The following is a 20,777-nucleotide window of genomic DNA, read 5'->3' on the forward strand; positions in this document are numbered from 1 at the left end:
ATTTCTAAGTTTTTTGTGTTTCAACTTGGGATGGAGAACAGTAATTAGTCTTATTGGAGGTATAACTGTTAGAAGTTGGAATTTCTTGAAAACGTGGAGTTTTAACCAAAAATAGAGGGCTTTTGTCCAGAACAGGAACACCCTTAAATGAGAATGCTAATCTTCCAGATAAAAAAGAAATCCTATTTTCAAGTAATACACTGGAAAAACTGCATAGTATTTTAATGAAATTAAATCACAATGAAATGCAGAAGAACTAAATAGGTTGGCTGTCTAGTATAGCTGCTAATCTGTCTCATGTTCAGTGATCTGTTTCACTCTGTCTAATCACAATCCATCCTGCATATGTTGTTCCAGCATGACTACATCCTACAATATTTTGTAGCGTTAATTGAATGCAGCCCGAAATTCAAAGAAAAGGGGAACAGTTAAGATGTACATGCAAGCGATAAATGCATCGCTTTCAGGTAGAGCTTGGAAATAGATAAAAAGCCGCAGATCTATCAGGAAACTTTCTCAGAGCTCCTGTAAGATAATTCAATAGCTCCTGTTGGTGCACAGAGGATTTCAGTGATTCCAGGTGCTCTGTAATTTGGTTTCTGTATCTGGGGCGTTCCAGTTAATAAACAGGAGATGGAAGATGTTCCAACACCCTCCTATGGGCAAGAAAAGTCCAGTGGTCAGATTTCTTTTGTGCTGATAGGATGCAGCTTATCTGAAGCTTCTATATTAGCAATACTGCCTTGGAAATTAGCAGCATCTCCATTGCCTCCACTCCAGTAACATTCATTTACACCAGTTAAGAGATCAGGTTCAGACCTCCAAAGAGAGCTAGGCACCTAACCTTCTTTGAAAATCTAAGATTTTCTCCTAGGTGTTCTTCAGATCTTTTGTAATTGCCTGACTCTATTTCTCAAATGCCAAGTTGTTTTTTTTTTCTTGGCCTCCTCTGCCCCAGCCTCATCCTTTTTCCTTTCTCGATGCCTCTAACCACTTCTGAACCCATTTCTCTGATCAGAGTATATTTTGGTCCGAGTTTGGGAAGAAATTCTTTTTGATCAGCCTGTATCAGAAACACTTGGCCCTGTGCTACCAGTCCGCTCTGGTATTATCATTCTTAGCCAGGTTTATTCGAATTTGCACATAAGCCTGTCTTAAGTAGGAAATGGGGCAGAAGCAAGCCTTCTGTTTCCATCCAGGCACAGTGTTCAGAAGTCCTCAGTTCAGATTTCATCCATTTCTAATTAAAAGCTCATCAAACCTCATAAAACCCGCAGGGTTTCCAAGGATTTCTTGCTAATGGCTGCACTTGAAAAAAAAAAAAAAAGTACTTTGAGTTATTTTTCTTTCGAAGTGCACTATGTACTTTTGTCATCATCTTCCTTTTCTCTCTGTGACATCTGTGGACAAAATGTATTTGGAGATGATTTGGTCATTTAGAAGAGAAATTATATATCGAGCACATTAGCATATAAATTCGCTTTTCAAAATGCTTTTGATCATCAGCTCGTACACAGAGGCACAAGCATGCACGCATGGTCTTGTGTATTCCAGTTACACGATAAACTTTCTTAAAATAAAGCAGAAGCTTTTGCATATGTATTTATATTATTTAAACTTCTGTTAAGTTCTAAAAGAATGTTGTAGTCTCTTTTTTTTTTTTTTCTTTAAATGGCTCTGGGTTATTTTTGAAGTCAAAAGTTAGGCATAAACTCATTTGCTCACGGTATCTGAGTTTCTTGATAGCACAGATCCTCCTCTTGCATTATTTTATCCCACATAAATCAGTCCCTGAGTCAAACCCCCTTAAAAACATAAATACAAACATTAAAACAGCAAGTGTTAGGCTGGTTAGTCCATTACTTTAAAAGGAAGGAGAGAAAATAACGAATGATAAAGAGAATTAAGTATTCAGTGACTTTTTTGGTTGCTTTTCCAAAGAAAAAAAAAAGGTTGATCGTGGTTCTGTATTAATGTAGTAAGTTTTAACAAGGGGATCATCTAAAACAGCAGAAGGCTATGCTGGCTAAAACGTAGATAATTTAGATGTTCTGTAATTCAGCAGGACCTGATGAAATCTGCCCTGGAGTACTTCAGGATCTAGCTGAAACTATCCCAGAGTGATTAGAGATTATCTTTCAGAGTTCACAGATGACCAAGGTAGAGCCAGAGGCCCAGGGAAGGGTAAACATAAGGTCTATTTTTAAATAGGGGGAGAATGAGAACCAGGGGGATTATGGAACAGTAAAACTAACTTCAATACCCAAGAAGTTTCTAGAATTAGCTGTTACAAGCACTCAGAGAATAAGAAGTTAATAAGAAACAGCAAATATGGATTTGTCAAGAGCAAATCATGTCAAACCGGTACAATTTCTTTGCAGAGTGGATGAACTAGTAAGTAAAACCTGAGAAGTGGATATGGTGGTGGTTGATTTTTAGTAAGGCTTTGAACACTCATTTGTGGCATCATCATAGTCAAAGCAGAGGTACGTGCTCAGTTTCATCTTGCCACGCTGTGGGGGCACAGCTAGTTGTAAATTAAGGTTCAAAACCTAGTTGTAGATAGTTTCCCGTCAAGATTGGGGGGGAGGTGAGGGCATGTCAGGTGGGGTACCCCAAGGGTCTGCCCTGGGTCAGGAAGTGCTCAGCACTTTGGTGACCGTCTTGCATGATGATATGAAGTGCATACCAGTACAATCTTCTGAGGTCATGTTGGGTGGGAACACAGCGTTTTGGAAAGCAGAAGCAAAACTTGGAATTATTTTCATACCTGGTTATATGAAATGAGCAACTTGAAATGTGATAAAACCAAATCATAATGGTTAATGAAATAAATGCAAGTACAGAATAAAATGCAGAACAGAGGATAATTTGCAAGTGAAGCAGTATTAAAAATTTAAGACAATTGAGGATGCAGAATGCTAGAAAATCTTAAACTGAATTTGATACAACACCATAAAACTGCTTCAGAAAAGACAGCTTATACAATGGAGAGTTTTAGTGGGACTTGTGGGTAAAAGACAAGGGGTAAATTTTGCTTTTCAGGCAACCTTCGTACAGCCTTGGCTGCGTTCCACTTCGGTTGTGCAGTTCAAGAAAAATCTTGACAAATTGGAGAGGGACTAAAGGAGAGCCGTAGGAATGATAAGAGGTTTGGAAAACGCAACCTATGAGGAAAGATTGAAAGAATTGGATTTGTTTAGTCTAGAGAAGGGAAGACTGACAGGACGTGATAACATTCCTCCAATATGTAAAACATTGCTAGAAAGAGAATCGTGATGAATTGTTCTTCATAGCAGCAATGAGTAGGAGAAAAATAATTGGTGTAATTTGTAGCAGAAAAGGTTTAGTTTAGATACTAGAAAAGCATTCTAGCTTCATGGATATTTCAGTACTAAAATAGGCTTTGTGAGAAGGTTCCTGGATCTGCTTCCTTGGAGGTCTTTAAAAGTAAGTTACTCCTCTGTCAGGGATGGTCTAGGAATATTTGGTGTTGTCTTCTGCATTCAGAAACAGGCTAGACTGCAGCTTTGGGTAACTTCTGACTCTTACATCTCTGTAATTGTAAGTGCATTTCAAGATTAGACTGAATAAAATATTAGCAACTGGCAGGTAGATGGAGTGTTGATCGTTTGTCTGCCGTGTTTTTCAGAGCCATGATGCTGGTGATAAATCTGAGTTCTTACAATCATGAACAATTTTATTCATCCAACACTTGTGCAAGGTAAGTGACTGTTACGCTTCTTACAGTAGGTGAGAACAAGGTAGAGTGAGTAGTTCCATCAAGGTTATTCTGTGTTATGTCAGCTAACCGGTATATATAACCAGGCCAGGTGCCCTTTCAGCTAAAATATCCTTCAGGTGGTGTGAGAAGTGTTGTGCCCGTCTCATCTCTTGTTATTTGGACAGCAGACAACTGGGAATAACTGTTCAATATGATCGTAGCCTTCCTCAGCAGCTGCGTTGTGGTTCTCATACGTTTCTCAGCCTTTGTTTTACTTTTGTTCTTTATTGTGCTGTGATTAGTAATTAACGTGCCTAGGTTTTTAAATGGCTGAGTTTGTTATTTGACTGTGAGACAACTGATCGAGTGGGAGCAGTTCAGTGATACATACGCAGCTTTCCATCCCAAGCTCACCACTAGCCAGTGAACCTCCTGGGCGCCCAGTCCTCTCATTTGAACTCACTGATGACTTTTTGATACAAAAGGCAAAGGAGGCAGGGTTTTTTCAAAATGCCTGAGATGTCCAGACACTTAGAGCTTCCTGAGACTGATGAACACCTCATTGCTGAAACAAGGATAACTTAGGATGTAATCTTGTTTTCCCCCTTTTTTTCTAGACTTGTGAATAGAAGAATATAAATGTTACTGTATGCCATTAATTTTTCATGCATGAATCCAGAAATGTAAAAGGGACCTAAAAAGGGGTTTGAGTAAATGAAAGCGGCCTCTGGAGAGGCCAAATACCTAAAACCATTTGCATTTGAAATTTCATGTTGCTGCTTAGGAAAAAAACAAAGACCAAAGCACGCCGCTGGCCTTTCCACCTGCAGAGCTTTGTTGCGTTTCCCCAGTCCGGGTCTGGGCTGGCTCCGTGGGGAGGCTCTGCCCAGTGAGGTCCTGCTGAGCAGGGGCTGGCGGTGCAGTCCCCCATTATCCCGCTCTGAACTGCCTTTCCCCGGGGATCTCGTGGCCTCTGTGAAGCTCAGCTTGTGCAGTTAGGGGAAACGGAGACACAGCAAAGCTACCATCCCCACTAAATACCCACGGTCATTTGGGCACAGCAGTGCGAGGTACGCTGGGTACCTGTGGACTGGAGGTTAAGTTAATTTTTGTGAAGTGACCACCCTAACGACAAGTTGAGAGGAGAAGAGGAGGTTGGCAGCTTTTCTGCCTTCACAGCATCCTGTCTTCCCTTACACGATGTTGCTTTGTGTGTCTCAGCAGCAGGAAGCAATTGTCCAAGTAACAAGAGCTAAGTCCTGACCACTGACGTGTGTGTTTAGCCCTGGGATTGCCGTTTTTCATGTCTTGGGAGTTAAGATGCAGAATTAGGTAGCCTGATGGTAGGTTTGAGGGAAGTTGCACAGTGTAGCTGGCTGCCCCAGCACATGACCCTCACTAGGGCTGGACCAGTGTGATCCAGATGGGATGTTTTCCAGCTGCACCGACCAGTTCCCAAATTCCAGTTTTAAACCTGGGACCAAACAAAGTGATATCCAGAAGGTTTCTTGTTCGGGGCGTGTGTGTGTTCATGTGTGTTGTTTTGCTACACAGCTGCAACATCCCAGAATAAACTACCCTAACTAAAGAAAGAGACCTTATGGACCAGGGAGACCTCTGTGTATCTGAATCGGTGCTTACAAACAGCAAGCCTCTACAACCCCGCATTCACACTTTGCCTGGGGAACACAAAAGGTTAAAAGCCAAAGCCGTGTGTTACTTTCCTGCAGTGAATTTACTTCTTTTTCTGATAAAGATAGCAGGGGAGGTGTTCCCCTTCCCCACACACACCTTTTTTTTTTTTTTTCCCCTTTTCTCCTTGCTGATCCCTTCTCACCCTGCACACACCATTTCTTCTGCACCACATATTATAAGTGGGGGAGATTTCTTGAACCAGGGGCCTCCTGCTTAATGCACTAAGGATTCAGTCAGGCCAAAAATGCCTGTAGCATATGGGGAAGGAAAGGGCCAGCAGTGAGCGAGCTTGGACAGATGTGCAAGAAGAGGGAGTGTGGTGTTAGTGGGGGTGGAGAAAGCTCTCCCCCCGAGCCGTGTCAGGGAGGGGGGGCACTCGGGAGAAACGGACCCTTTTTAGGACCCCAGCAATCAGGGAGAGCCCCTGAGGCATTTTTGGCCAGGAGGTTGTGCACGCGCGCGCGCGCGCGCACACACACACACACACACACACACACACACACGGAACAGTTCAGCAGCAGTCCAATCCCCAGTGACATGGAGCTTTTTCTTAATTCAGAGCATATTTCAGGCTTCAGTTTAAGGGGGGTGGGGGGGTGCACAACAACACCAAAAACCAACCCATAAACCATAAAGAATCTATTGAAACAATTGTAAGGGGAAAAAATAGAATGTGGCTGCAGCTGAAGTTGCTAGGGAGGAGATGTAGGGGAGAGATGAAAAATAAAAGAAACAATTACCATTTTCCTTGCTGGCCTCAGATCCGCCTGGAAAAGTACAGACCTGTGCAGGCACTTCCCCAAAACCCCAAGTGGTATCCCCCTGAGAAACGCCGCTGCTCTCGGGTGAGCTGCTGCTTAAGCTGGGCTCCCTGAGGGATGCAGCTTTGCTCATTCACTCCTACTCGCCTGGCAGCACCTCCTGCACATCTCGGCGCTGGTTTTCAAACAGAAGCTTAAAGCCTGGTGATCGGTCATTTGTCTTGTTGTTTGTTCTTACTGAGCCTCATCATTTGGGGATCTCAAAGCACATGGGAAGCAAGAGGCTCACAAGCTTTCTGCTGAAGTGAGGCCATTGGTGAGGCTCCACAGGTGCAGAAACAGCCTCTTCAAAGCACTCAGGTGACTTTTAAAGGGTGCCAGGCAGGGCCAGGAAAGGCACCTACACACCCCCACCCCTTCCACATAGAATCTCCCTACAGGGTAATCTTGCCTGGCAACAATATTTTGTTTTGTTTGCAATTAGGAATTATATGCCTGGACATCGGCATCCTATCCAAAGAGCAATTGACTCAGCCCCTGCCCCAAATACCGTCCAGTCGTTGCTCTCAGGGACAATTATCCTCTAAAGGCAATTTAGGCGCACAAGATTCTTAGTACAGCTTCTTCATGACTGCCAAGGACCTGCAGTGCAGGATGCGTCTCCTCAGTTAACATCTGTTTTTTTGACCAAATTGCCTCAGTTTCTGCATGGGCCCACAGCTGATATAAAATGCTGAGAAATTATGACTATTTTTGTTGTTTGGGTGTTCAGATTTATTTATTTATTTTTTTAAAACCTGCAGTTTATTTTAGCATACTGAGCTGGATTTACTTACAGTTGTACCCAAACAATTATGATGTTAATGACTCGCAACTTACCCCAGTGCAGGAAGGTGCAAAAACAGGGGAGGCGTGTGTGTGGCTCGTGAGGGGAGCTTTGGCATCAGACCAACAGGAGCAATCAGCATTTGGAGGGAAAAGATGCATGTGCATGTTAGGACACAACATCTGGTCCTAGGGCCACATGTTTGAGTGCTGGCCTGGAGTCTGCTGCCACAAGAGTGTGATGCTGCTTCTGCGCCGTCCTTCTGCGTGCAGCGTGGGCCCCTGTGCAAGGGGGTCTGGGGCAAACAAGGTGTCTGTGTGGGAAGTTTAGGCACGCTGGCCCAGATCTTGAGTCCTTTCTCTCTGTCCAATAAGTCAAGAGGAAAGGAAGCAGGCAAACAAAGTCCAATTTTGGAAGGGAACTGGGCATCAAAGATATTTGTCGCTCCTTTTTTTAAATGTCTCTTATGCACTTAAAAGCTTAAAGGACGGTGTAAGTGCTTCTTTGCTGCTGTCTGGGCTCTAATTCCAATGCAAACCAGGGAGAAGTCAGTAAGAGTTGGGTGCCTGGAAATTTCCCTCCTTTTGAGGACTTGAGGTGGCAGGTGGAGTAATGCTGGTGTGCCTTTGACAGCAAAGCAGCACTTTGTCACGCAACATTCACTGTCTCCTCAGCCCTACAGCCCCGTTCCAAGGAGTTGCTGTTATGGTTGTTTCTGACCGTATTTTACTGCTTTGCTGTTCTGGGTCTCCAGTGTTCCCCAGGATTGTCGAGGCGGATAGGAAGACTTTGAACTAAAAGCAGTAGCAGCAATTTCCTTGGCTTTAGTGGCAGCCTTTGGGGAATCTAACATTGGTTGTTTTGTCTACAGTTAAACTTTGGATCTGATGGCCCTGACTGAGGAATCCAGGTTCAGCTTTGCATCACCTAAGGCAATAAAATGCCTGGCAGGCTTGAAGACTAATTATGGAGATTAAAAGGAGACAATGTGGCTTGCTGCCTTTTCAGGGGATGCAAGACATGCAACCTCAAAGTAAAACGCCATTTATTGTCAGAGCCTGTCAAGTGAATTTGGAAAGCTTGAATGCAGGGCAGAAAGCGACCAAAGTACAAGGATGGAGAATCTCTTTTCCTTGTCCCTTACTCGATATTATAGAATGAGTTGTTAATTTTTATACTCTTCATTTCCTCACACCTTTGGGCATATTAAGCTTCTTTGTGTAAATTCCCTTTGGGTCAAATCTGGGTTACCTGCCAGACCTACTCAGTTTAGATTTGACTCTGTGATGTGTTTGTAGTAGTATGCTGAACTCTGACTCCGGTTTTGCTTCAGCCCTACCTTCTACTCATGCACAGAAATCCTGATATAAGGCGAGCAGGACTGCAGGCTGAATCCATCTGGGCGATGCTGCTGCATGGAAAAGACAAACATGTGCTGCAGGTAGGGGTCAGGCAGCGCTTGGGTGGCAAAAGACAAATTCTAAGTCTGCCAGCATCTTTAAGTGCCATCGCCTCACGCCAATGTTACTGTGCGGTGCAGCCATCCTCGCCTGAGTTGCTCTATGTGACCGAACTGTTGAGGAGACCACGTTGTAAGGAAATGGTGCTTCTCTCTGTCTGTCAGCAGCTTGTTCTCCAAACCCATGTCTCCTTCGATGGGAATAAAAGCTGAGCACATCGCTGCTGCCGGCCCAGCGCCTCAGCTCTCGGAGGCTGTGGTCACAGTGCTCTCCACAAGATAGCTCCCTTTTCTTGGCCAAGTATCTATGTGGGTAACTCCATACTTCCTTGCTAAATTCCTCTTGGAGTTTTATTTTGACTTGCATCTGTTCCTTGTGTGATACAAAGTTTTACTTTGTCTTGACTAGCACTTGCAGCCCCTCTGCCTCCCCCGTTGTGGTAAAAGCCTGAGTTTGGAAAGTGAGAGCTCCTGGGAAGGTGTTGCAGAACACTACCTTTTCCCCAGTGCTCTTAATTTTCATCCATTGTCAGGGAAGGGGATGGTGACTAGACTAAATAGGCCCAAAGGAATTTAGAAAATGCAAAAGGAATTAAAAAGCCAATGCTTTCGCAGGTTAAGGGATGAACCTGGGATCCTCTGGGTATCCAGATCTCTGTATATACTGGTGAAATCAAAGAACTGTAAGTTCAAGTGAGTGTTTACAGGCTCCCAAATCAAGTTAATTTATGACACGATTAATATATTTTTTAAAATGTTTGCTGTACTCAAGTAGTGACAATGCTTTATTTGGTCAGTAAAATTCCATCCTGCCTGCAGTATGCAAAGACCTGAATGTCACAAGGATGTTCTGTGTCTAAGGAAAAATATTAACTCTCATTTTAAACAGATACTATCAATTCTTCTCTTTTTTTTTTTTTTTTTAATAGAAACTTAAACCTGTCACTGAAACCACCAATAGGACTTCTCAATTCTCACCAACATTAAGGGCTATTTCTATGTTTTCTGGTTTCCATCCATTCTTCCTCTTTTCCTTTTTTTCTCCCCCTTTTTGTTTCTTTACCCTTTTTCTTCAGCATAACAAGATTGGAAATTAGTGCTGGCTTGAGGCCATGGCTGCATCTATGAGGCCATTTAAAGTTATTGCTCTCTACTCCCTCTGGGCCAGTAGGAAGTTCAGCTGTGATCACAGAGAAGAAAACCACCCTAAAATGCTAGAAATAATAATAATAATAAAAAATCAGAAGAGTATGGAGTTGCTTTTATGCACTCCAAGTTTTGGGTGATAAGAATTGTGAAAGTAGCTAGAAATATTGAAAAGCAGCTTTTAATGCTGAGATTGCTCTGTTGAGATTTGTGGTCATGGCCAGGAGGGAGAGTCTGTTCTATTTTGAACTGAGTTTGGGCTTCTGGCTTCTGACTTTTACACAGGTATAATCAGGAATAGTCCTACTGAAGCTGGTGGGGCTCAGCTGCTGTGCAGTTGGAGCAAGGGTAAGTTCTGAGCATCCAGGCAGGTGGGAGAGGGTTTGAAGCTTTGTTCCCATTCTCGTTCTGAATTTTGCAAATCATCTTATGCAGGAACCTGACCTGAAGCAAGCCTTTTATTGTATCAGTGTGGCTTGGACTAGGATCTGGGAAGGTGGACGTAAGGTTGGTTTGCATGGGCTACAATTTTAGTGCCAGAACCTGCCGCCTTAGAAAATACCCTCTCTTGCAAGCAGAAGACTGTTTGGCTGCAAACAGGGAGCTGAAGATGAACTGGCCTGTATACGTGTTCACACAGATAACTGCTTTGTACGTACAAGTTGATGGCTTCTCAGGCAGTTTGTGCACACATCTGAAATCATCTGCCTTGGTCTAGTGGGGAAGAAAGAAGCACATCCTGGCCTAAATGAGTCAATGGGCACCCCTAAGCCATCAAGCCATCATCCTCTTTTTTTTTTTTTTTTTTTTTTTTTTGTGAACTTGAATGACCTGGTCCTGTGAAATCTATTCCCACAAGCTTTCTTTCCACTTTTGTACAGCAGTAGCTGCTGAGCAGTATCTGGGGTAGTTCCTCTTGGGATATGAGTGGAGTTTTTGTCTTTGCAGATGGAAGAAGTTTTCTAGGAGGGAAAGAAGGGATGCCTCAAGTACATTTACTTTCAGTGAAAAGGTGAAGGAGTTTTCAGAGCCTCTGTATGAAGAGGGAGGGATATTTAATGGATTTAGACATTCTCCCAGCACCAAATACACAACCTATGTCCCAGATCCATGAAATAAGTTGAGGGCAGGGAAATGATGAAACTTTTAAATAAATTAGCACCAGAATGCCTTGGATCCTCCTGATGTTTTCAGACTCATATTAGCTCTGGATTTTTATTCTTTGAAAATTTCAACTTTCCAGGCAACTGTGAAATGATTAAATCCTGGATTTAATTAATTAAATTAAGTCACTGCTGGAGCTACGGTCCTGCTGTCTATTGCCTGCCTGAAAGGGTCTGCAGCTGAAAAGCAGCTCAGGACAATATGCGATGATTTGGTATTCATACATGAAGTTGATGTTCCTCCTTGCCTTACACTCCCCCCACCCCCCCACGACCCCTCCAAATTTACAGTCAATAGAGGTGAGGCAAAGAGAGTATTACATCATGTCCTTGGTTAGTAGCAAATCTAGGATGCAATACTTTAAGACCTCTTATCCTACAGCTCAATTTAATGCCATACCAATTTCTCAGACTATTTGAAATTAATGCAGACCCTCTCTTCACTGGACAGAGATTTCAGTATAAATTTTAAAGTTTAGGAGAATTCTTTACATTTCCACCCTTGGGTTTCCTATTTCTCCCATGGTTGTCGGTTGGCAGATCCCATGTAAGAAACTCCTTGCATTTCTATTTGTCATGAAGGGTTAAAAAATAAATAGCAGCATGTGTTCTGGGGTGCCAAACTTTTTCTTCTGCTCAGTCTCCTTTTGATTTAAAAGCTTTGTTTATCTCTCTGTAAAGTCACTGGCAGGCCATAAAGAGATATATTGCCTTGGTTCAGACAGCACAGACTCTGCTCCTGGGAAAGCAATGGGCTGTGAAGTTGAGGGTGTGTGTGTGTGGGCCTGCTCATAATTCAGGAAGGGTTCTCTTTTGGGAAGCTCCCAACAGACGCTGCCTGCAGCCGCTTGCGGCTCCTTGTAGGAGAATCGTGCATGTATCCAGGAGGGTTGGTCAGGCTCACTGCTTTTGATGTTGTCATAAAGCCATCACTCTAAAGCCTGGAATTGCAAGACTATTGAACTCAGTCATAATAGAGCGGATAAAGTACTCCCGATGGTATTAAATAATAATAATAATAATAATAATAATAATAATAATAATAATAATAATAATAATAATAATAATAATAATAATAAATAATTAATAATAAACGATGATGATGATGATAACAATGATAATAATAATAATAATAATTTTTTTTAATAGAGAAATAATGTCATGTCGGAGCCCAGTTTGCTCGGGCACTCCCTGTTTAGCCGACATTGAGTAGTGAGATTCAACCTCAGTATCGCTGCTTTGCTTCACACCCAGCACCGCCCGTTGAACTGTGGGTGCATGCTGCTTTGCAGGAGCCGGGCTCGGTTGTGTGTCTCCGACCAGTATGTTCCCTCTGCACATCCCCAGCTGCTCCCATGGGTGCTCCTGCTAGCACGGGGGAGCAGTGCTTTTCAGTGGGATGGAAGGCAGGGCGTTTTAAAAGAGGTGGAATAGGTGAATTCCATCTGCCTGGCATTTAGACAGCAGAAACTACTTATTTAGTTGAGCAGAGGACGCCAGGGTTTAATCTTCAATGGAATTGACTCGTAATGTCCTTTTTACTTATTACCAGAGGAGGAATCTACTGAAAAAGAGGGCAGAGCACCAAATGCAGCTGAACAGCTGCCAACAGAAAGGTTATTGATTCCCTGTAAAAGGAGATAGGAAGCTACCTCTTCCCTCTTTTAACAGCAAGCCATGCTTTGTGGGAATCCCCTTCCTGGAATCACAGATTTCCAAAGATGTGAGTCTCCAGAAAGGAAGCTGGGAAGCAGCAGATCCCTCTCTCGGAGGATTTTCTCCACATGGAGGATTGGCATGAGAATGGCAGATCATTTCAATCCCACTGCCTTTCTCAATACATGAAGTGACACATGGCCAAGAGGAGGCCCCTGAAGATTAATGCTTTCCATAAATTCAGTTTATCTTTGGAAACTCTACCAACATACGCAGAACATGGGCCCTCAGCCTGCCACCTCCGCGGCCCTGGCAGGCTGTGCCCACCCTGCTTGTCCTTGCAGCTGATGCGAAAGGGGTTCCAGACTCACTGTGTCTGCTGCAGCTCTGGGTCACTGGACTGAAAAGGCTGTTCATCACAGCCTCTCTGAAAGCTTGTTTGTCTAGGGAGAAATCATTAGTACCTTTTTTACAGTAAGGATAAATCTGAGAATTGCCTGAAAATCTGCAGGAAATTACTTTTCAAGTGACCGATGATATGACCTCTAATTTCCTAATGATCTAGAAAGAGTTCAAGCCCAAGTGCTTGTATATGCAGAATGCCAAATTTGTATATACAAAGCATCATAATTACTGTCATGGAGACTTACAGCGCTTTACAAATCATCAATAATCATAATAATAATATTTACCATAACTCTTTCTGGCAGATTAATTGCAATTCTCTTTGACCATCTTCGAACTACTTTTCTTACAGCCTCTTTCCCATTGGCATGAAAATGAAGTACGCAAACCATAATTTATTGACATAAAAGGTGGCTTTATTTGCATGTGTTTATTGGAGACAAAACCAGATATTTGCTATTGAAGTGAAAGCATAAGCATCAATGAATCAGCAGATCTTTTAAGACAGTGCTGCATATCTCTCCATTTCAGTATGGCATTACCAGGTGATGTGCTCTTAGGTGTTTGTGGCAGGCAGGGGGGATTCTTACAACTCCATTAAGGTATTGTTTGCAGTATTAAGTACATAGAAGACATACGTAGTCATTTGCATTAGAATCTTTTAGGTCTTTTGTGCTTGTTTTGGGGTGGAATATCCAGAGATGATAAATGTAAAGTTTAGGCTACACTGACTGATGTATAATTGATGGACTGAGGTGATAGAAATTTCTCATTCTTCTAAATACCATCAAGATTATGAGTTTTGGAGAAAGGAAAAAGTAAGAAAATGTTTTCCCATTTCCTCTGCTTTCTTACTCCTCAGTATACAGAGTTTGCAAGCAATTTCAGGTGGCCTAGAAAATAAATATCAGTATGCAATAGCATTTTTTACTTGAAATTTTGTATGTTCATATATTTTCTCATATTTCCTTATATGTTTATAAGATAATAATCTTTATATACTATTTTATTGCAGCAGCTTTATGAAGTTTCCTGCCATTTTTTGACAGCATGTACTATTCCTGCCAATGCCATGGGTATTGTTTCTCTTTTATGAATTATTCTATCTAACTTTGGTTTTACCCATTAGTAGAAATCTGATATTAATAAACCTTTATCCTATGGCAGATTCATTAATTTGAAAGGGCAGTTAAATTATTGCTTACACTATTTGACATTGTTCTGTTACTTATTAAAAAAAAAAACAAAAACAACAACACAACTCAGGCAGTATTAACAGTTTGTATCTTAGTTTCATGCTTCTCTTTGTTTATTTATCAAAAGCACATTTTGGATCTAAAATGGTCATTCCACTTGCTGTGGTAGCACAGCTGTAGGGTAGAAGAAATCATCTGTTTAATTGTTTACAGGAATACTACCCACTGGTTGATGGTTTAAAAAAGTCTGGCTCTAAGACGTACCAACCACTCACATCTCTGGTTGAACTCACCGGGAGCTGCGAGTAGCGTGCGTGAGTCGAAGTTGCAAAAACATGTAACCTCATATCAAAATACTGCTTCAAATGTATTATCATAGGATTATAGAATCATAGAATGGTTTGGGTTGGAAGAGATCTTAAAGATTATACAGTAATTTAATAATTTGTCAGATCAACACAAGCTTTAACTGCATTCAGTGTTGCCGCATCAGCCTCCCTGCTGAGGTACAACAACCAGGATGTTAGGAAAACTTACACAATGCGACAGAGAGACATCTCAGACACCCCTAACCTCAGCTCTGTCTCATCAAACTTTCATCTCTGGGAGACAATTACAAAAGCTCATGTGTTTTAATGCAAAATGTTGGACTATTAGTGCCTGCTGACATGGAGAAAAATGGTAATAGTATTTCTCTCCCACCTGCCTGTCCTTCAATTTAATTTTATAGCTGGTGTTCCATAATTTTTTTAAGTTTCCAAAAAAAGTCTTGAAGATTTTTTTTCTAAAAGAAAGTGCCAAGCAAGCTAAATGTGGAAGTTGCTGCCAATTCTGCCTTTAATACTTTTAAAACAAATACAGATTTACAGGCATACTCATACCAAGGCTGTGTGCCAAAGGCCATCAGAACTAAATACACGTTTTAGAATATATACCTATAAAGTGGGTCTGATGATTTACATAATTTGATGCCTGGAGACAGAACACATTTACATTATATTTTTAATCTATTTCTAATTTGTGTGATGTTCCTTGGTCTCATCTGTTGGTTCCCCATGCCGTGTGTCCAGTAATAGATGGCGTGTGTTTGTGTGGGACACAATGGCTCACTTAACAAGGGCTGTTCTGTCTTTGTTCATATATTCTTTGTTTAGTGTAATTCCAGAGAGATAATTACCCATGAACGCGTTCTCCTTTCTCAAGTAAATGAAAGGGTTTCCCATACGGTACATCGTCCTGAGACCACAAGGAGTTTTCTGAGAATCTGCAACCATTCAGGTACCAGGAGACTCCCAGCTTAGCTGTAACCTCTGAGGTCCTTCCTATTTTTATACCAACACCTATGTCATCAATCCCATTACAGAAAAATTCCTCTATACAGAAAAATTCCTCTAATCTGAAAACCCTGCTGGTGGAAAACCTGTCCTCATCCGATGAAAAGTAAGAGGTACCATGGGGATGTTTTTGTTGTTAGTGAATCAGATCTGGTAGGAGTTGTTTCTTTTTCTTATGCCACACCTCCAGCCCCCTCCATGCCGTTCAGCCAATTGCTTTGGCTGGAACAGCCGCTGGAAGGGTGATGTACAGTAATTGCTTCATTGTGCTGCCTTAGGAGGAAAGGAAAATAGCTATTACTGTGAGCAAGTGTTTCTGGTGTGTGTTCTTCCTCCCCTCCCCCCCCCCCCCCCCCCCCCCCCGCCCCTTGCTGCTGTGTGTTTTGCTTATGAAATGTATCCTATGCCAAAACTGGGTTTTTTTGAGACTTTCTGTTGTTCAGGTGAAAGGTTGAGAATGGGCATCTGTTGGTAATGCAGCTGCTGATAAAGGGAGAAAACGTTGGTTTAGAGATATACTCTTCATTTATAAAAAGGGAGTGAAACTATTACTGATTAATTTCCACCCTGATCTCTTTATGGAAGGTAACAAATCAGCATAGTTTTATTCCTGGAAAGCATGCCGAGGCTAGGCTTTATGCCTATGTACTTTCATCTCATCTTCAGTTACATAAAAGTTAATGGAGATTTGACTTTTTAAATTACTGTACTTACTTGTTTACCCATTTGGCTAGAGATGTAAATATGGAATTTAATGGTCAGTCGGTGGCTGAGATCAAGCTCTCTAAATTCAGGGTACTGCCTGCGTTCTTCCATAAGGCTATTCTGAGAAAAACGAATGAAAAAAGCCCAGCTCCAGTAAACTGAGATCAGACCCATTACTGGAGATACCTAGAAATTTATGACTGGAAAAGGTATTTGGTTGTGACCTGATGGTCTCTTGCTGCTAAGGCTCCAAGATTAGGAAGAAGTGATTTCATTGCCATACGAAAGCTGCTGCCCTCATGCCTGGATTTTTTTATTTTTTTTTTTCATTGAGAAGCTGAACATAGTATTCAGGACTTTAGAGGAAAAAAGGCCTTCTGACATCCACGCAAAACCTTATCACTGCCAGCTCCTCATCTTCAAAGACCCCTGACTAAAGTTCTGTGTGACTATGTCCACTTAATTCCTCACCTAAGAGAAAAAAGTAGAGTTCAGAAGTTCAGGGAACACTGTTGCTAACCACATGCTTGTGGCTGGCTGGGCTGCGGGGTGAAGAGTTAGGTTGAATCACCCAGTGTTTTGGACTGGTCACAGTCATGTAATGTCTTCTTTCAAGGCAATGAATAGCCAAAAAGGTGGAAGGCTTCACGTGCTGCTGGTGGGACCTGAGCACTCTTGGAAACGTAGCCCTAGGTGTCACCTTGGGAGCTGTTTGATGTGAAGTATCTGGGAGTCTCATCCCAAGTTCTGGGCATGTTTAGCCTAAGATTGTGCATTCACAGCCTTGACAGACTCATATATAATGTGCACAGCATCCCCCTTTCCTCCCAACTTGTGTAACTGTTAATAGTAGTAGTCTCCTATAAAGCTTAAAGTACATAAAGCATTTAAAGCTTATAACACTTAAGGATTGCTACGGTAGCAGGAGAATCAAGCTAATGAAAGGATTGGGTGGGTGCCCTGAATTAATACAACCATAATCTAATCCATTTTAACTTCTTTTTTGCTGCATGTGAAACCTTTCTCCCTCCTCCAGCAGCACACTTAGGGCCCAATTCACAAGCTCGTGGCAGATGATGGGAAGGTTCCCGCACAGTGGGCTGAGAGGTTTTGAGCAGGAGGCCCTTGGGAAGGGCAGAGCAGCAATCATAGAGACGGCAGAGCTCTTCTTTGGAGTGCAGCAGGAGGTCTAGGAAAGGGGGCTTTGGAATTTGAAGAGCGAGTAGGAGAATTGGAGCCAAGATGTGTAGATAAAGCAGTGAGTTTTGAAAGAGGCTCTCTGCTGTACTTTGAAATTAATTTTTTTTTCCTTAAAAATTTCCATAGTACAGAGCTTACTTAGACCCAGAGACTGTCTTACAGGCTGCCTCTTGGCATTTTATGATCATTTGGCATTTTACCCTCCCTCCTTTGCCCTTGCCATTACCTGGAGAAATTGTGTTTGGAGAATACTTCTTGTAGTTGTAACTCTAGGTGCAGGAAAAATGTATTTGATTGTGCTGTCTACTTTTGTTCTTTGTTTTCTCTCCATCTCCCATCAGTTTTGTTTGTTTCAGCCAAAAAGGAAGGATTATTAAGTGCTCTGTAGATCATCCCTTGGAAGCTTGGAGGGTGGGGAGGGAGCTCAGGTCCTGCAAGCAGTCAGGGTGAGGAGCTGGAGGGGAAAGCAGTGATTTTGAGAGTGAGCAAGGCATTGTGGATTGTTCTGACAGATTTTGTTGAACTGTGTTACTGCATTACTGAGTCTAAGAAAACAGTACAGCACGTGTCCATGTAACAGCCAGTTCATGCTTCTAGCCTTTTCACATTCTTCTCAAAAGCTATGTACAATACTGTTTGCTATGTATGTACTTTGACAGCCCTTTCTATCTACTAGAGAGCTATGGGAATTACAACAATAATGATATGATAATCTAATAAAGGACTATCAAATTATTTTTCTTAAACCTGAATCCCTGCATGCTATGCTAGGGTTTCAGTAGCTTCTGAGTGCTCATAAGCTAAGGGATGGGCCTGTTCTAAGATGTGGAAAATTCAGTGAAAAACAAGGCATTAAAGAAAGTAATAGCTGGACACGATTGAATGAGGAGCACTGTTCTTCATGGACCTGTCCTGAACTCGTGCCCCAGCACAGTTTGAGGACGGGTGTTGTGCTTGGAGTAAACCTAAAACCAAAGCTGAAGCCACTTGCGCTCATTAAAAGAACCCATGGCAGCTTTTACTGTGCTGGATGAGCAACACCTTGCCCTGGTCAGACATTTATTTGAGTGAATCTTTTCTATGTGTTGGTTGCAGCTATTTATAACACCTTATTTAGGAGGCACTCTCCATCTCTTTCTTTCTTCATTGAGTCCATGAAAGAAGAGTGCATCTAAATTAAGTTTCTTTTCTTACTTGCCTTCTGGAAGTATGTTTTTTTCCCCTCACTAAGTATATAAGAAGTCTGGAGATGCTAGTTGCATAATGTAGGCTAAGATAGGTATCTAAAAGTAAGTGGTGCTTATGTCCCCATTCTCTAAGCATGTCCTGCATCCACATTCAGATAAGATATGCCTCGACCCTTTCTCCTAAATTCCTATGTCATTGAAGCATTTCCAAGGCATCTGCACACCTATCATGGTGCCAAGCGCTTCTGTGAATACCCAGATGTGTATGGGGGTAGTAAAATCTATTTTATCTGAAGGGACTTGCAAGCAGCAAAATACTGCCTTGAAGAGAGAAATGTCTGCAAGGATTTGTGCATACTAAAGGATGAGTAAGTATAAGCAGTTGAGGAAAATCATGGTTGCCCCCCAGGTAATACAGCTAGCAACCACTACTTGTAGATGTAGGGCTGAATTAAAGGTCAGAAGAGTGAATGCTGAGTTGTGCTGACCAGAGCTCCTGCTCCCAGCAAGGTGAGATCTGAATGGTGGGTTCTGTGGGGATGGAGGCGTTTCTCTGCAAGGACACTACAGGCATACAACTATATGCAGTTTCTCCGTTGCCAGGCTCCATCTGCTCCAACCTGGATTCTGCTGTGAGGTGCACATGACAGATAGCTTTGACACCTCTTGGAGGGCTCTGTGTGCTGCCTTGAGTGCTGGTTCTTCTGCTGTTAGCCAACCTGCAGAGCTGTGGTGCTCATATACACGTCTGCCCACTCTGCGGGGTTGAAAGCCAAGTGGTCCAGTCCTTTAGGTCTGGGATGCAAACAGTGAATACCTACAATTAGCATGTGCTTTATTAATAATCCTTTGCATAATCCTACAGGTAATGCAGAGGCCTGACTCGGTGTCTACAGGGGATAGGAAACCACAGCTCTCAAAAGGGCAGTGTCAGGATTCATGGAATAGTCACCATAAAAATACCGCGTGGTATGGTGAAATACGCCCGTACCAGGCTGAAACCTGCTCATGTTCTTAGAGGAAGAGCCATGTCGTAGAGCCTTCCCTTAAAGTATCTTCAGGCAAAGCAAATCAGATCCTACCCCTGAGGAGCAGCTGCAGGGTCAGGCTTGTACTCTCCAAGCCATTTCAGGATGCATGGCGGAGCAAAGCTGGTCAGCCTGCAAATGTAATTATTTGTTTATTTACACAGAAACTCCCTTCTGTTCCCTGCAGAGCCCTGAAGCCAGAGCTTCATCGGGGAGAGTGCGTGCTGCTTCGGGCAGGAAGCATGGCACGGAGGGCACCTGACCTGGTTGAAAGACAGCTCCTCTGACTCATCAGCTGAAAGCAAAATGAGCTGTATGTATTTAAAGCAAAGCTCTATTTTAAAAATTAATGATCTGCAAGGGAGAGAGGAGAAACTGCTTCTCTGTAATGCAGAAAAAGGCCCTGATGACCGCAGCCTGGGTCCCTTTCCAGATGATGTCATCATCAGTCTAAATAATAAATTTTTAACGATGTGGAAAAAAAAAAAAAAAAAGAGGAGGAAATAAAAAAAGAGGGGGACTGTTTCAATGAGGAGTAAAAGTAGCTGGTGGCAACAGGGTCTAAGGAAAATATATGGTTGGGTGAGGTTTCTGCCCTGTGTAATTAGATTATCCCAAGTGTAGGAGTGTGCGGCAAAAGGCACATTGAAATGCCAGTAATTGACTGCTCCGTGTCTTCCCCTGCCACATGCCCATGCAGAGTGGAAAGTTGGGGTACTTGGGATATACAAGGCAGAGGGGCATTCTATAAATGGGGTTGCTAATAATAGGCAGTTAAGATTAGAAGGGAAAGTATTGGCTCTCATCAACCCAGACTAGGGGATATTTTCCCCTCATAAATAACAGGCCACAAGAAATCTATTCAAACAGATTTGTGTTTGTTGACAAATGTATGCAATGTATTACCAATGGAGTACTCACACTGGCTCTTTAATGCAACTGGAATTACTATCAACACATTCATTTTTAAATGCACTTAGTTTTGTATCGCAGTACCCCCCCTGGAAATCCGCTGCCCATTGCTGTGAGCGTGTTGTGCAGGTGAGGAGGGCTCGGGGAGAGCCAGGCAGGCATCAGCGGCGTGGCTTTGCCAGGGGCTGTGGCACCAGCATGGACTGATTGATTTTGTTCTTTCACTTCATGCTGGCTCCCCATTGTGGGGAGTCCTCGGACCTTTTCTGTGAGATTCCAGCCAGAGTTTTCACCAAAAAAAACCCCAACCCAAAACTTACCTAATAGTGGAATTGTGCAGGATGCTAGGATGTATCTGATGTCATTTTAAGCTGACCCAA

This window comes from Falco biarmicus, chromosome 9 (assembly GCF_023638135.1).
Source record: "Falco biarmicus isolate bFalBia1 chromosome 9, bFalBia1.pri, whole genome shotgun sequence".
In the NCBI taxonomy this organism is placed as follows: domain Eukaryota; kingdom Metazoa; phylum Chordata; class Aves; order Falconiformes; family Falconidae; genus Falco; species Falco biarmicus.